This window comes from Apteryx rowi, unplaced genomic scaffold (assembly GCF_003343035.1).
Source record: "Apteryx rowi isolate R43461 unplaced genomic scaffold, aptRow1 scaffold_31, whole genome shotgun sequence".
In the NCBI taxonomy this organism is placed as follows: Eukaryota; Metazoa; Chordata; class Aves; order Apterygiformes; family Apterygidae; genus Apteryx; species Apteryx rowi.
The window spans coordinates 4,276,218-4,291,557 of NW_020449530.1; the positions used below are offsets into that span (position 1 = coordinate 4,276,218).

Sequence of the window (15,340 nt, forward strand, 5' to 3'; positions counted from 1 at the left end):
GCCCCCTCCGCTCCGCCGCCGAGCGGGCACCAACTTGTGTGCGGCGGCGCTACAGGTGTGCGGGCGCTGCGCGGGGCCGCGCCGCACCTGCGCCGCCCCCGCGCAGTGCCCGCGCCACCCCGCAGTTCAACCGCCTGCAACTAGATTGCGCTTCCTTTCGGGGGGCTTTAACGTTTCCATCTCACTTTGGAGCATGCGTGCGTGGTGGGGGGGGGACAGAGCTGCTGAGATGGGTCTCCAACAATGCGGGAGGAGTTTCGCGACCGGAGCGGCTGCTTTAAACTCCACTAATTAAAAAAAAAAAAAAAAAAAGAAAAAAGGGAAAAAACGCCGCGCATAGGAGCCATGCGTGTCAAACTGTTCCAGGCGGTAAAGTGTTTTCGCTGTAGCAGAACTAAGGACAGCCTCCAGGATTAACTTGTGTTGAACACAAACCACCGACTGTTGCAAAAAAAGAAAAAGAAAAGAAAAAAAAAAGAAAHCCAAACCCGAACCTCCCGTTTCTTCTGGCCCGTACTTTCCTTCCCTCTCCCCCTGCAGCAGCCGAGCTCGCTCACTTACCTCAGCTCCGCGTGCACCCGCCGGCAGACCGTGAGCGCCGGCCGTGTCGCGCCGTGCCGTGCCGTGCCCCGCTCTGCGCAGCCGCCCCGCCGCCTGCATGCAATCGCCGGCCCTGCGCGCGCGCCCCCGCCCCTCCCCGCGGCGCGCGCTGCTCTGCGCACGCGCCGTTCCCACGGCCCCCATTCTGCTCAATCGAGTCCTTGCGTTCACGCGCCCCATTGTCCTTTTAAGGGAGAAAGGCCGCGCGGGAAGCCGGGGAGGAGGGGGGAGGGGCGTTGTCCATTGTGACGACAGGGATGACTTCACACAAACAGCCCGGCCCGGGCGGAGGGGGGCGGGGCCTCGCGCGCGCGGCCGCCGCACGGCAGCGAGGGGCGCCGCGACCGCTCCCGCGCGTCCCGCGCCCCCGCCGGCGCGGCCCAGGCACCTGCCCCCGCTCGCGCCCGGTGCGGGGAACGGGCCGCGGTGGCAGCGTGGGCGGACTCGCGCCCTGCGTCCCCTTCTCCTTAAGCGTTTTTCAGCCTGCAAAAAAAAAAAAAAAAAAAATCCCCAAAACAACAACAAAAAAACCCACAGAAGTAGAAATCAGGGCTGTCAGATCACCAAGCATGGCGCAGTGTATCCCCTTCCTTTTTTAAAACACTGACACTGTCAGTAAACAAACGAAAAAACCTCGCAGCTATCACTCCTAACCTTACGTTTTGCAAAACACACCTGGGTTTTTTCTCTCCCAGGCGCCGTTGACACCAGTGATAAAACTCAATGAATTCACTGGCTAAGGGTCACGTCTTCTGGGTGTAAGAGGAGGGAAGATTTCCCCCCCCCCCCCACGTAGGATTCGTTTTACTGCGCTGTGAAAATGCTTGGCATGCCTCATGTAATTTTTCGTGGTGTGTCAGAACGAGTGGTTTAAAAATTCCCATCATTGCAGCTTTTTGTTCACAGTCTTTGTGCAATTTGGGAAGAGCTGCCTCATTGTACATCTGGCAAATTGTGTTGAAATAGAGTTCCTTAAAAAACTAACTATGTCAGGAAGATTAATGTGATATATAAGGTAACACTTAGGCAGTTACTACTTAGCACCATTATAGAGTATAACTAGAATAAAACCACAAGCTACTCCCTTTCGGACTTGCATTCAAACCAAGCCCTAATACTGAACACCTTTCTAACTGAGTAAATGCTAAAGTTTCCCACAGAATCTGCAGCAGCTCAGGCACAGGGCACAATTTTTGTTTAATACACTAAAAGAGAAAAATAATGGGGATGAGTAATTAAAAAAAAAAAGATTTTAACTTGATAGTGACCTTTTTGATCTAATTTAGGCATGGATTTAGCAAACCATCTAGAACACTTGCCGAAAGTCTCTTGGTGCTTGCGGCAGCCCTCGGAGGTTTTCAATGAGAGCAGGACTGGCTACTTTTCTTTATGTTCTTCTGAGCACCTAACATCAGCTCTACTTGCTTGCAAATCCCTGGTAATGCCATGCCATTTCCTTCCTCAGTGCTACAAAAACAAGTCAATTTGGGCACAAAGCATGGGAGGCCTTCTCCCCCAGGAGATGGCCCCGCTTAGCTGGGAGTGAGATGACTTTTCTGAATGATCACAGTGTGGCTTCCTTGTTGCCGGTGCTTAGTTCCAGACACAGCTAAACCAGACCACTTACAACTTTTGAGATGCGAGTGTAACTGATGCTGAATGATTTCCCCAAATTTATTTATTTTTAATTTTACTGGTTTTAACTAATCTAGGGAACTCTACCAGCTCTTTCAGCAACTCTTATAATATCTACAAGTGTGATCCACCAAGAATAAACTGGCTTATTTAGTATCATGGTATTTGCATACAACATCTGCCCATTTTTATCTGCCACTTTCTTTTTGGCTGCAGAAGTGATTCTCCCAGATTTTTTCCAGTGCTTTCCCTTTGTTTCTTCTCTACAATTTTGAAGGCCCCTCTGGGGACTCACCTTTTAGCCTGGCTCCTGTGCATGTCTGTGGGGGCCATCTAGTACAGTTTCTAGCTCCCCAGATGAGGATGAAATGGTGTTTTCAAGGAGAATTCTCATGCATATCAAGCAATACGTGCTGCCTCTCAGCGCCAAGCTGAACAAAACTGACCTCTTGGTGGCTGTCATTTGCCACCCTCCCTGACCACACTGAACATTAGTGGAGTGACTAAAAGTAGGCTTTGATTGCCCACAAACCAGGGCAAGGTGCGACTGCTCAAATACTTGTTTCACAGCTTCATGTCTTTACACTGCAAATCTCCTACAAATCCCAAAGTGCAGTGGAGGACTTCTAACTTACAATAATGAAAAAAAGTGCTTCAGAACAGCTGATGGTGTAACTCGGGGAGGATTTGAGTTTCTCAGCAGTGTACTGCTCTGGCCTGTGATGGCTTGGCCATTCCTGCCCTCTCAAAGCAGAACACTTTCTCTCCACGAAAGTCCAAATAGGAATGCATAAACGAAAACATGGTCCAAAAATCTTCACTTCTGAAACATCTCAGGTTTCCTTGAAGCGTTTGCTGAGGACACTGCAGGGCTACCCTATTACTTGACAGTAGTTTGAGTTTTCAGCTTTGGCTGGTGGCCAGCTTGCAAATAAATAAAAGGTATTTAATTAGTTAATGAGCTTCCACTGAGGATCCTTGAGCCCCTTCCCCTTGAACAAGCCAGTCATGCTCCCCACAGTACTAGAGGGACACTCTGTCTGTCCTCGCTGCATGGAAAGAGGGTGATTAAAAATTGCCCYAAACTTGGAAGAACCCGAAAGAGTTTAATTTGAAAAATGCAGACATCTGAAATAGTACCTGCTCCTGTTTTTTAGAGGTGCTAGCATTATGTAATGCTGTTTTAAAAAATGAAGCATATTTGCACTCTGAGCTTGGTGCAAAGGAGGAATATGGGACTCTATAGAGATCCCAGGTGACCTGGAATATAAGCCTTAGGCCAGAGGATTTGCTCTCATCTAGGACAGTACTTAAAAACGTTTACCTGTAAGTATGCATGTGGTCCCTGGAAAGCTAATGGGRCTGTTGCTGTTTTCCAGTTAAACTTGTACCTTTCCTGGATGGGATCTTAATTGCTTTAGCTGGGAAGCTAATATATGCCAATGTTGTAAAAATAAAGCTAACCACAAGGGGTTTTTTTTTGATACAAAATATACGTATGTCATGAATACTGGGACAGAGGAGCTAACACAGACAAAAAGTAAGACACTTGTCAGCTAAGACATCTGATCCTGTTGTGTTATTTTTCAATATTAATGAATAAATAAACACAAATAGGCTACTTGTTGTTAGGTGGAAAGCAGCTGCCAGAACCAAACCCAGGCAGCTGTTGCTGCTTCAAGATTTCACTGCAAATTACTTTTTACAACTTGAGTCATTTTAAAATTTGCTTTATTGGCTAAATGCCTGTTTAAAGGATTTTGAAAAATTACTAGGAGTTCATTCAGGAACAAAAGCGTTGATTAACCCACAGTTCTGAATAAGTTTTGCCAAGGGGTAAAATTTAAGAAGGAGATATCAACAGATCATTTCTGCAGTGCGCACTTGCAGCAGTTGTCTGCATGAGTAACAACATATTAGTTTTTCAGAAGTTCATAGGACTGGATAGTTTAAAGCAAACAGGATAATAAAGAAATGTGATCTTTTTCTCCATTATGCTTTAGGCCAAATGTCAGGTGGCTGCAAATAGACAGCAAGAGCAAAGATTGATGATAATAAAAATAGGTACTCATGCTGCCAGAATGAAGTACTCAGTGGAGCACCTAAGATCTGCAGATCAGCAAGGCAGGACCCCTGCACTGGTTCACTCCTATGAAAAAGGCAGCGCATTTATAGCCCATCCTAAATAAGAAAGCCCTGATGGCTTAACAGAGACTGATAACTTTGAAGAATTTTTTAATTGATATTTAGAATTCTTTAACAGGAACATAATTCTCTTAAATTCTTAAGGATTGCTCAAATTCTATAGCAAAAGGATCAATTTCTATTACTGTTCAAAAATCTTTAGTGCAGCCTCTCACAAGCACTACTCATTTCTTTGCGACACTATTGCTTTCATCCCTATTAAAGCCAATAAGGCTATTCTATGAGGATTTATATTAAGGCGATTTGAAGACACCATTAAGAAGATCAGCCCTCTCTGGCTGCCAGGCTCTTTCCTGTCAAGGAAGTTATCCCCTCTTATCCTGTCATTTGAGAAAATTCTGAAAACAGAGACTAAATAATTGCAAACCCAAAGGAGATCTCTCCTCTGAACTGGGAGACCAGTCTTTTCCAGCCACACAGGGATAAATTCAAGATTTTACAGTGACAGTTTCAGACTAATCTCTAGGGAAGAGGAAGTTGTGAAGTGCTTTGGATAGTGTTGCGTAGGCCTGGGCTCAAGTGGGATCATTTACGGGAAAGAACTGGATATTTGAAGCTTCCTAAGCAACCTAAGCTTCCTGATCAAAAGCATTTCCTTAACCCTGTTTGCTGCTGCATGGCCCTGAAGTCAGATGTAGCTGGACAGGAAAAGAGAAAAGCAAGGTTAGCCAGTCAGAAGAGCATCCATGGTGGCTAGGAAGCAATGCTACAGCATGATAGGCTTTTTCTCTTGACCTCTTTCTCCACACGCTAGCTCAGAAATTAAACAGATAAATAGGGGTGCCTGGGAGTAGAAACACCTAGGGAAGCTAATGGATTTTTGCTGTGTGTCAAGGGTAACACCGTACCATGATGCCTGAAATCCTCTGCTAGGGAATAGCCAGCACGGTTCGTGTGGGGGGCAGCAGGATCCCTTAGGGCAGCTGGCAGGAGGGGCTTCTTGCAGGTGTAAACGTTCCACACTTGGACCCAGAACTCCACTAAATAAACACAAGCAGCCTGATGCAGTACCTCTTCAGGTTAAAGTCTTCACCCATCACCAGCCCTTCGCTGGAGATTTTGTAGCCTGTAGGTCTGTTCTCAGTGACACCTCTTTCTAACTCCAGTACTGGGAGACAGGACAAAGGTCAATAAGGTCCATTTTCAGGAAAAAAAAGAGATATTCTCAGGTCAGGGAGGAGCGGGCTGAAGAATAAGATCAACCTAACACAGAGATGGCCCTAGGAAAGGCAGAAGGCTCAAGATCTTATTGCTAAGCTGCCAATGATGCATACAGTACTTACAAGTCACCTGGTGTGGAGGAAGAGCTGCAGGCAGCCTTGGCTAACTGGGGGAAGGAGGCAGGTGGGAGAGGATGGACCCTGGAGGAAATCTGCAGTACCAGAAATCCCAGATCACTGTCTTTGATCAAGCAGCCAAGAAAAAAGTGGAAATCTGCCACCAAGATCTGGAGGCAAAAATCCTTGCAAGGGTAAGAGGGAATGGAGTTGGCTAACAAAGCCACCACATTACACAGATAACTTCAGATAGCTTAATTGGATTGAATCAGCTAATTGGACTGCAACAAATCAACCAAATTTGACATTTATCATCTTCCAAAAACCAAGCGAGGGCAGATAGAGGAAAAGGGCATGGAGGGAGAAAGCAGCACTGAAGGAGAAGGTAGTGGGAAGGTTGTACAATCCATCCTCCTCCTCAGGACAGAGGCATCCTGTTCTGAAAATGAAATGAAGATAAGGAAAGGTGAAAGATTTTCCGGGAGGAGTATCACTCACAGAAACATGTAGAGAGAGGGAGGACAGAAGCAGGCTCAGTTAAGCAGGCATGGGAAGCTTCAGGCAAAATTTGAGCAGATGCTGATCATAGGAAATGCCAAAGGCAAGCTGGGTACCATAAACGGTGCTCATGGTCAGGAACTAGCTCTACAGGGGGGATGAAAGAGACTTGTATAAACCTAACCAGCACATGTCTGACCTTAGTGACTTCCCATGAGACTGCCTGCCTACTCATATTGCCAATTATGGCATGCCAAGAATTCAAGGGACCCAGATGTTGCCCCCAGTCCACAACTGGCAGTGCCTCAGGCACACAGCTGGTGGGCAGCATGAGGTCTGTGCTATATAGGCACAGGGTGGTTTGATAGACCTTTTGGGGTCAGCAGGGAAGTTCCCCTGCCTTTGCTGACCCCATGACGTAGAGACGGCCCAGGAAGCCAGCACCAGTGCTGGGTAGATGCAAGAGAGAAGTGATGCAACAGGATACAGGCCCTGCCAGGCTGGAGGAGGTATTTTGTAACTTTATGAAGATTTATGAAGCCTACCAGAAGGAAGAGGGCTGACAGCAATAGTCTGTGAGCAGGAGGGTTTGGGACATCAAGGCCATGTATTCTTCAGGCCCCAAATAAATGTCTTGAGAGAGTGGACAGTGCAGGGCTGAGCTTCTCTCTCCCACCATTGGCCTGGACTAGAGTGACTGGGCTGATCTGGGAGGTGTTAAGGCAGACGTGGGAGTAAACACTCCAGCTGGGAATGAGTCAGCCTGAACAGGTCTGGGGCCAGCCAAGCAGCAGGACCCTGAAGCATGTGGGATTTGGGGGATGCCCAGGCCTAGACTTGCAGGGGCACCTGGGAAAGGCATAAGGCTGGTGTGCATGTGTGGGGTGTCTCCCTTCATAGTGGGGTCCCCAAGTGAGTTCCTACCCCTTTCAAAAGCTCAAGGGGCTCCTGGGAAAGCTGAATGAGAGCAATCTGCAGGGCCCTGCTGGGCCATGGGGAGGTGCACTGGGCTGGCATTGCCCTTCAGACATGGCACTCTTTGAAAAACAGCTGAACAAAATGATTGCTATTTACAGAGGAGCAAGCTGGCTGGTCAGAAACACTTCAAAAACTGGCATTTCTAAAACCAGCTAGCAGTGTGGTTTCTGAGATGCTATTCTGGGTGTGCTGTCAAAACAAATCTCTATGCATAGCTGAGCTGAACTGACTGACTTTTCTTGTCAGGACAACTACTCTTAGCAGTGGCTAAACTAGTCCTAATGCAAGGCTTCAAAAGCCAAAGCCATATTTACTGGTTGATTTTCATTATTTGAAGGATAGAGGTTGGACAACTGGATAGCTACAGAAGTGACCTCTTGAGCTGGTCACTCTTTGCCCTGGGAAGCTGGGCTTGAGTACTTAGGTGCAGCATCAAACAATTATTGGGAAACCATGAACATCTAACTCATGCTATGTAATACAAACAAAACTTTGGGAAAGGGTTAAAAACCCTCCTGCTTAGGCCAATTGCTAACTGTTCAATGGATAGCAGACCAGCTCAAGGTTTCACACCCCTTTCTCTTTGACATCTGGCACCAGCCACCATCCCAGCCAGGCACAAGGCTGCTGGTGTGGCTGGTCTGGCATTTCCTCTTCTTCTAGAGCCTCAAGGTGCTCCAAAACAGAAGGGCCAACACTTTCATTTGGACATGGAAGGCAGGTGGGAGCAGTGACTCGATTGCGACCCTCATGCGCATGGACATGTTGGTGCCCGGCCAGCAGAGATGGCTGTGCACTGCAAAGACCCGGCTCTGCCCCAGCCGTGAGGGTGTACAAGTGTGCAAGCGCGCTGCACTTGAGTAGTGGCACCAAGTTTAACCTCTTATGAAACACATCCTGCTGCAAATTGGAATAAGTAGCCATTCATAGGAGGCCTGCAAAACAGGAGGGGTTTTGTGTGTGCCATTCTTTAAGGCAGCAGCAGCCCTTTAAAGCCTCTTTTATATGCTGTGGTAAATAGGCTCCTGGCATGCTCTTTACTCTGTGTCTGTACATAGATGCAGACTGAGGCACTGAAAACAGCATTTTGTGGGTGTACTGGGAGACCTGGGGGACAGATCCTAATTGCTAAACTCTAGAGTCCAGTTCAAATCAGTGGCACCTTTCTATCTATCCCTGAATAGATCAGGATTGATCCTGATCTGGCTAGGGATAGAGCCAGGCCTGCTGGCCCAGATACAGCAGGCCAGAGGGTCAGCTTCATGGGGACTGACTCCAAAACAGTTCCATGCTGTAGTCCACTTTCCTTTGTAAGCAGACAGGAGCAGAGACTGTCACCCGTCTGTGTGAAATACATACAGGCTCTTCCTTGCCATAACACTGACAGTAGCTGGTTTCAAGCATCTTAGTTACACTCCTCAGAGAAAATTAGGCAAAGTCACTGAAGTGCAAACTATTACCAGTGTGGAAGCCCTACCAAGTGTTCAGGCTGATGTGGTAGGGTAACAGCTCCTTTAGAGTTGAAAACGTTCCATCCATCTTGAAGAAGATGGACGTTCCCTTCTCCCTACCAGTTCTCCGTTGATGCTGGGCGCTTCTATAACTCACCTATATTCTGGGGTCAGTCATTAACCTGCTGCTGGAAAACTGTTTCTCTATCAGGTAGGAGTGAAAACCCCCACAGTAACATCACTCCTGGAACATCAGAAAAAATACTGGATCTAACCAAGTGCATAGTATATATTCCACAAAATGATCTTACAGCAAAACACTTACCTTCCAAAGCATTCTTCAAGTGAATAACCACATTCAATCCATGTAACTGTCAAAGAGCTATGGAAACATGCACAGCTTCTGAAGGAGAGTGAAGAATCTCTTGTCTCAGAAAAGCAAATTGCACCACTGCATACAGCAAAAAAACCTGATCTCTTATCAGGAAGCTGGAACTGGCATAGCGATGGCCCCTTACTATAAGGTTGTGAGAGGTGTCCCTGACCAGCATTACCACATGTCTAAAGCCAATAGGGATTAGCTTTTGAAGAAGGAATACAGCAGTATTCATACTGGTGCAGACTGGCTCTGCTGCAGAGTAAGCTAATCACATTCCAGTTGTTCTCTGCTAAGGAACTGGAGACTGCTTTGACTTGCTGAAAAATACCTGGTCTAGATTGTATCAGATGTTTGACTATAGCTTAGTAAGAACGGCATAAAACTTGCTGGCTTTTACATCCCATATTATCCACCAGAACAAAATGCTTAGGATGTGACAGAAAGTGAATGTGATAGAGCAAAACTAGCTGATAGCTATTACCTGGTATTGCTTCTGGGCTGCATATCATCTCCATGAGCAGCCTGCAGGAGTACAGACTCCTGTTGGCTGCAGTGCAAATGCCGAGCACTAGACAGGGCGGGATTCAGACCAAAAAGCAACATTTTGGACCAGCTTCCAACAGTAAAAACAAGACGGAAAGCGAGATTCTTGGTTTCACAATGGGGTAAGATAATATCTTTGGCTCTGGTCTGCTCGCAAGATGGYGAAACAGTTAACTCAGTAGGATGTTTGTAGCTGTGGATTTACCACTCCAGGACAAGTACCTTAACCTGAGGTCATGCAATGTGATGAATTCCTAGACTATTCAGAACAAATCAGTCTTAACACACCTATTCTCACCTTTAACTTTTCCAAACTTTATGAATGATTTGCATCCAACCATAGGAGTATATAGGTTCACATTTACCTACTGCACAAATCCTGCAGACCATTCAAAAGGTAGGGAGCAGAAATGGCCTCTTAAATAGGTATGTAGGCTTAGCATTGTCAGTACCACAGACACTGATGCTGGCTGTCTGCTACTGGGTTGGAGACTTCAGTGCTGTGCATGGGTAAATGCTTCCTATTCAAAATGAATGACACGAAGCTGAATCAACCTGAGAGACCAATAGCAGAAGCCCAAACCAAAAAACTCACAGCTGAAGGATTTCCATTCTCCTCTCATCTCCCACCTGGTAGCCGGTGTCAGAGCAGCACCTCCCTCCACAATAGTGTATGTGACCACCATTTAAAGGAAAGAAACTTTACGTAAGTTTTTTATACTAAGGGTCTGGACACTGACCTTTTGGCTAAGAACAAATCTGGACTGTGCTATTGATTGTCCTCATGACAGATAGCGTCATGTTGTGGTGAGCAGAATGAAAACAAACGGGTAAGAGGAAAAAGGGAGTTCCTTGCATGAGAAATCCTTCTTCCTATGCCCTCAAGACAGTCAGCTCAGTTGTGAAATGATGCTAGCTCTGCTGCAGGCTCTTATTTCAAACACAGAGTGTGTGTGTGTGGGGGGGGCTCTGACTTTGGTGGCAGAGTAACCTTTCGGCTAAGACCGCACATCTGTTCACTGTGAGCTGAGCTCATGGCTGGCCTTTCAGGTGCAGTTACACCCCCAGATTCCCAAAGAGCTGAAGCACATGAGATCCCTGCTTAGTCACCTATCATGAAGGCAGACTTTTACATCCACTATTATCTTTGCATTTTAAACAGGCTCACTTACATGCTGCACCATTGCTCATCCATTGGGAAAAGCATATAAAGGTACGTCCTCACTCCAGTCCTCTCCTCCAGCTTGGAGGGGCTGCTGTGGCTCCACAGCCACCTCTATCAACATGTTTATGTGATCTCTGCTGCACTCAGTTGTGACTCACTGCACTACAGCTGCACAACGCAGCACCGAAAGCCATGACAAATTCTTCTTCCCCACAGCCAGGCCTCTGGTTTCCTCCTCCGGCTGCACCTGCCTCCACTGAGGTTTTGACTCGCACTCCAGCACAGCAGGAGGGAGAAAACTCTAGCGCTTCTCCTGCCCTCCTGGCACCACTTGGTTCCCTTGAGGCCTTTGCCTCAAGGCAGTGTCTTTGGCAGCTGTAGCTGTTGCTGGTTCCTTATGCTATAGCCTATGCCTTGCCTTCCCCAAGGGCTCCTTCCCCAGCTCTTCTAAGCTGCTGGGCCTCCAGGGACCCGCTGGATCAAGTCCCCTTGTCTCTGGTGCTAAAATTCATCCCATGGGGGAGGATTCCCAGTAAAGTCCTTCTCTCTTGCTCTCTAGATCTGGGAGATTTCTTCAAACCTTACCCCTACCAAGCAGCTAGGAAGTTGCAGCTAGTACGCTCTCCTATCAGTGGTGCGCTACTGCTGTCACCATCTTCTGACCACCCCTTTCAGAGCTGAGAGGTGGCAGGAGACCTCTCCCTAGATTTCCTACAGCTCTTGTGCTGTTTCTGCACAGCCCCAAACCCACAAGCCCAGCATTTTGCTTCCGAGCCTTTGATCTGGAGGGATCTCTCCAGGCTTTATTGAGCAGCTGGCATTTTATCAGAGTTGGGAAGATGGTCTGTTGTAGCCACTGGGTGAAGACCTCTTTCTCAAGGCCCTGGTGCAGAGCAGCTGCCATGAAACCCTAGAAAGCTGGGGCCTTCCAGTACCACTAGGTCTCCTACACCAGTCAGCAAAACCAGGTGGCCCCTGCAACTCTTATACATCTCTTGTATTCCTTTCTGGGTGTGCTGAAGATAAAAGCCTTATTTCCCCCTGCCCCTTTCATCTTAAGGATGTCCTGGGAGAGTGCTGGCTGTCCACATGTATGCCTCTACCCTCGACAAGCTCCCCAGCCACCTCTGCACCACAACGTAGGCTGGCCTAAGACTATCCACACAGTTAGTCTCCAGGACACCCCATGAGATTAACTACACAACTCGCATATCCCACCTTAATATGAGATGGCAGGGCCTTTTATCAGATGGGAAAGGTTTTATTTCAGCTTGACAGAACAGTTTACTGGCAGCATTAGTTGGCAGTTCCTCCGCAGAGCCACATGCTTGAACAGGCTGGAGCAGGTTGTGGGGACTGCCAGCCCCTCTCCCACCTGGGCAGGTGAGGTCTGCACTCAGTGCACCACAGCAGCAGCCGCTCTGCTTTCCCTCAGTCATTCACACACTGCCCATCCGTGGCCCTCTCAAATCTCAGGAGACAACCATCAGCTTCTTTCTGGCACTAGCCGAGATGGGCCAGGGCTACGTCAGGCCTTGGAGGACGACGCTCGAGGAGGAGGAGGTGAATTCCTAGTGCTTTGGTGATTGCTTCCATTTGTTAGTTTGTTCACAGGCCCCCTCAGCTGCTGCCTACAGAGTCTATTTCTTTGCAGACCAGAGGAGACTTTCTGCTCAGATCTCTTTCTATTACTTTTTATTTTGACCCTGCACTGCCTTCCCACAATTTTTCATTTTACATCCTCAGTAACTGKTTGGTCATCCCATTTGTTTTGCTCCCCTTCCTTGGCATGGAAGCTCTGTTTGGATTCATCCTGTGGGACAGCTGTTGGGATCAGCCAAGACTGCTCCACGTACAAATGCAAAATAGTTTAACTCCAGCAGATTCTTTGGGAGGTGTGGAACAGCCAACACTTACTTTCCACCCAGAGTTGCATTCTGGTAAAGAACAAAAAGGTTAATTTATTCTAGCACAGCTAGATTAGTTGCAAATATTTAAATATAAATTTGAGCACACCTCAGATCTGAGAGTTTGGCATTATTCACGCTGAGTAGAAGTTAAAAACTGCAAATCTAAGAACCAACAAGAATAAAGCAATGTAGTTAACATGCAGCTTTTATGGTGAACCATGCTTATCTGTACAGATTTACATAAAAGCAAAACAAACTCTATCCATTTCCCCATGATTTCCATTTCAGGAGCGGGGGACTTAGAACTGTCAAACTCCAGCCTAGGCTGTTCAGCTCAGCAAAGGCTGAAGTATACACTTGGCTTTAAATATTCATGTAATTCCACAGAATTCTTCATTTAGTTATCTTTAAACTCACTTTTAAAGGTTTTACTGACTCTGATTAGAGTACTCAGAAGTTGGAGTGAGTCCTTTCATGCCAGACTTACATTGCCTCAGTTTGAGAAGAATTAAATCAGGCATAATCTGTAACATCCTTATCAGGTGTATGGAGCAACCAAGAAGCTTCACTTGCTTGTTTTGCCCCAAGGGTTCATTCTGTGCTTATACAAAACATGCTTGGTTTTTGATATAAATGTGAAGACACAGAAGCTGCATGCCCTTATTTTGGACTCAGCCCTGCTATCAGCTTCACATTCACATTTTATCCCTTTATTTTACATTACGACCAATCTGCTCTTGAACACACTGCATGTTTAGCCAGAGGTTTAAGAACAAACACTGCTTCTGTCTCATCAAAACTTTATTCTCTTGCTTTTGCCTTCTTACTTCCTTTCTACTTGTGCTAAGAACAGGATGGCCTTGGAAAGCTCTTGCTGCATATCCCACACCCTGAGATCGGTGCTAAATGCAGAGATAGGCAAAGCACACTAGGAAGGTGTTCAGACAGCTTTGGTCCCTGCCAGCTGTTTGTCTTTGTGCATTTCATGCATTTTTAATTGGACACACTTCTGTTTGTCCCCAGTTTAATGCTTTTGTGAAGAAAGCGTGGCATTTGCTTGATTTGCAGCCATCCACTTCTTCAAAAGCAAAATCCTGTTTCATAACAGTCTTTCTGTAACTTGGGTGCTGGTTATATCACAGAACAATGTTTTAATAAGCTCTATTTACATTTTTTGGGGTAGCTAGAGGGGTTTTGGTTTTAATCAGCTGAGTAAGAGAGCCATGAGTGATTATACAGACACAAACAGAACTGCTACCATCATCTCCCAGCTCCTTATCCATGGCTCCTGTGCCAACAGTGCTAAAACAAGGGAAAAAAATAGGACAGGCCCTTGAGGGCAAATATTTTTTGAAAGGGGGGGAAATCGATTAAGACATTACAGTTGGTGTTCTGCCTGGAGTCCTCAACAGTTTTTTCCGTATGTGATTCATTGCTTAAGCCAGAGGCAGAAAGTTTCTTTAGACCTGGGAGGGGGGAAGGGAGCGTGAGCCCTCCTGCCATTCCCCGCAAGCAATACTTTGGGGGGCCGTCAGGGGAGGTCCTTGGATGGAAACGCCTCCTGCCAAGAACCACTTCAATGAACTGCAGGCTTATTCCTTCCCCCTCTCACTGCTGCAAACTACAGTTTCCTTCTCCTTCCCTTCCTAACCCCTATTCTCACCACAAAAGCAAAAGTCGCTCAGCATCCTCCTGCTTAGGAAACCTGAAAGGACCAAGGTCCGAGGGGAAGSGGGACATCCCTGGAGGCTCTTCAAGGAGGGCCCTCACCCAACAGCTCAGCCTAGCCCTGCACGAGGGGCACCGCAGAGAGCATGGGCACCCTGGGCTGCGCCGGACTGGGGCAAGGCAATAGGAGAGCAGCTCTTGGGAAGACTGCTGGCACCCCGGCACCATTTTGTGATAAATGCTTAGTGACACTGGCCACGTGCAGGAGCTAGGCCCATCGAAAACAGATTTAACTTTCGACGTCAAGAGAAAGCTTCATTTGGCTGAGTGCAAATAAAAAGGACTGGGGCATCCAGGCTCCAGCCAGTGAAGTAACTAAAAGCATGGAGCAGGCTGTGTGAGGGAGACAAAGGGCATGCCTTTGCTGTTTCCTTGTGCTGCCAGCTCCATCCTCTACCGTGGAAAATGAGGTCTCACACTTTTGCCCACAGAAGTATACTCTGGGATGCTGGCCAGTGTAGGATCTATCCAGTACATCCTGCAGTTAGCGATAAGACAAAACATGTTGTTCACAACTCTACCCAGAGCCAATACTCCAGAAGTCTTTACAGTCAGTGTCCCGCTTGCCAGACACCACGTATTGTCACTACTCTCTTACAGACTGTCAATCTGTAACTAAAGAGATGAACAGAGGGCTCTCGAATATCTCTATTAGCACAAGCCTGGCCCTTCACAGAGATAAACACAGCACAGAGGAGCAAGAGATGACAAATTGTGCTCAAAATGCTGAAATCGCCTAGAAGCAAACTCTAATGCATAAGAGTAGGACTGGCTTAATAAACATCAAGTGTTGCAAGCAGCAACAATAATCACTTTACTACTTTCCCATTCAAGAGCTGCTTCTTTTCTGTGCACAGACTAATAGATTAGTAGACTACAGTGCTTATGAATGTCTTTCTAAACTCTTTGATTTTAGGAAATTCCACTAACTTCAGCAAGGCCAAGATACGATTGCCATGGTGGACCAAATT

General features: G+C 47.0%; 1 protein-coding gene across 1 annotated transcript in view; it reads right to left on the reverse strand.

The window, feature by feature from the left end:
* Positions 1-645, reverse strand: part of SINHCAF (SIN3-HDAC complex associated factor) — an 18,104-nt gene extending 17,459 nt beyond the window's left edge. The window contains exon 1 of the mRNA XM_026070392.1: positions 562-645. The gene's annotated coding sequence lies outside the window, so the exon portion shown is untranslated. The remainder of the gene's footprint in view (positions 1-561) is intronic.
* Between the last annotated feature and the right edge of the window lie 14,695 nt (positions 646-15,340).